The sequence below is a fragment of the Bos taurus genome, chromosome 17 (assembly GCF_002263795.3).
Source record: "Bos taurus isolate L1 Dominette 01449 registration number 42190680 breed Hereford chromosome 17, ARS-UCD2.0, whole genome shotgun sequence".
In the NCBI taxonomy this organism is placed as follows: domain Eukaryota; kingdom Metazoa; phylum Chordata; class Mammalia; order Artiodactyla; family Bovidae; genus Bos; species Bos taurus.
Window position 1 is genome coordinate 13019036 of NC_037344.1, and position 2076 is coordinate 13021111.

The 2076-nt window shown below is 42.5% G+C and overlaps 1 pseudogene; it reads right to left on the reverse strand.

Moving 5' to 3' along the window:
* Positions 1–874: 874 nt before the first annotated feature.
* On the reverse strand, positions 875–1163 carry LOC112442089 (small ribosomal subunit protein eS27-like; annotated as a pseudogene).
* Between the last annotated feature and the right edge of the window lie 913 nt (positions 1164–2076).

Sequence of the window (2076 nt, forward strand, 5' to 3'; positions counted from 1 at the left end):
TTTTTAACCTTGTAGTGGATAAGAGAAGCCCCTTTTCCTTCAGGCGTGATGAAAGCCCAGGACTGGCTAAAACTTTGTTTCCCACCACAAAGAAAGAGCCTACTTTCTATAGTAAAACAGAATAAAATCAATATGCTCAAGGTAGCAGAATGAGATCCAGAAGAACCACAGACAGTGTTGAGTGTTTGAGTGCCTGGTTCCAGTCACTGAGGTCTTCAGAACTGCTATAAATCCTAAGAATCATGCCTCAACTCTCTGAGTTATTTCAGTATTCTTTTTTTTTTTTTAAGTGTTCAAAGTTCTTTTAATTTTGTTCAGATTTTACTTAAATTGGATTGAATTGAGTTCAAATTGCAAGCAAAATGTTCCTGAGATTGTACCCTGTCCAGACCAAATTGATTTCTCTAAAGGTAGGAGTTAAGATAGGAAAAGTTACTCTTTCAGTGAACATAAGAAAATCCTACATATGAAATCAGAAAGTCCTTCTCTGGCTCACAGCATTATTCTACAGAGAGCCCAGTGCAACCCTTTGGTAAAGGATGTCTGACCATGCTAGCATAGTATCACAGGTCCTGTATATCCCAATCAACCGGTTGTTAACTAGAGCTCTGTGGGAGGCCCTGACCAGTCCTGCTGGGCTCATCCCCTCCCAAGTACTGAAGCGATTTAATTTGTGCTTGTCTTCAGGATGTAACTGCGAAGCAACCACACATGTGGTGTCTAGTAATTATTCAGCAACCTTTGCTCAGTGGGGCAAAGGTGATGTGGCGTACTGAGAACTGTGCTTGGAATCTATTTTAGCCGAGTGATAGAGCTTGCTGAAGGCTTTTTCTCTTCTTGTAACTGTTTTTTTGTGTGTGTGTCCAAACTGTGTTTATGGGGATGGTTTCCCACCCATCTTGATACAGGATACTTTTAGTGCGGCTTCCGGCCTGAAGGAGCATCCTTCTGTAAGCTTTGCCTCCTGTAGGCTGGCAGAGGACAGTAGAACAGCCAATACACAAAACTACTATTTGTGTGTGGCTGGAGATGGTGGTGATTGTGCACTATCCTGGGCCTTTCACACTCATGAAATAGGAACTGGGGCTCTGTGCCAGGCTCCTCTTCTTGTGTTTCCTCTTCTCCTCTGGAGAGGGATGAAGGACACCCTTTGTGAGAGGCATGTTCTTGTTAGGAGATCATCACCATGAGAAAGGTCTTCTTATAACTTTATGAAAAGTAGGATAGAGGGTTTTTCTGTTTGTTATTTTGGCTGCATCGCACAGCATGTGGGATTTTAGTCCCGCAACCAGGGATTAAACCCATGCCCCCAGCAGGGGGAAGCACAGAGTCTTGACCACCAAGAAGGACCCTAGGATCAAGTTTTAGAGTTGGGTGCTTGATGAGAAGTTTTGTAGGTCTCTAGCTGGGGCTTCCTGTTATCTGAGAGGACGGCCATGGTCATGTAGCATGTCATTGCCACTGCACCAGGCCTGTCTCCTGTGAAGAACTGGGGAGATTCAAGGAACCACATTCCACAAATCTCCCAGCCTGATACTTCCTGAGGCTTTGCTGTAGGTTGTTTTTTTTGTTTTTTGTTTTTTTTTTTTGGTGGAGTGGGGAGGAATATTACAACTGCATGTAACTTCTGTAAGATTCATGTGTCAATTGACAAAGTCTCTGACCCTATGAAGAACTACTTTAAGGTCACAGAAATCAGGAAATACTGGGAAATGTAGAATTTGGTGCAGTTTTTACCAATAGCTAAAGCAGAGCACAAGCTGGAATCAAGATTGCTGGGAGAAATATCAATAACCTCAGATATGCAGATGACACCATCTTTATGGCAGAAAGCAAAGAATAACTAAAGATCCTCTTGATGAAAGTGAAAGAGGAGAGTGAAAAAGTTGGCTTAAAACTCAACATTCGGAAAACTAAGATCATGGAATCCGGTCCCATCACTTTATGACAAATAGATGGGGAAACAATGGAAACAGTGACAGACTTTATTTTCTTGGGCTCCAAAATCACTGCAGATGGTGACTGCAGCCATGCAATTAAAAGACACTTGCTCCTTGGAAGAAAAGCTATGACCAA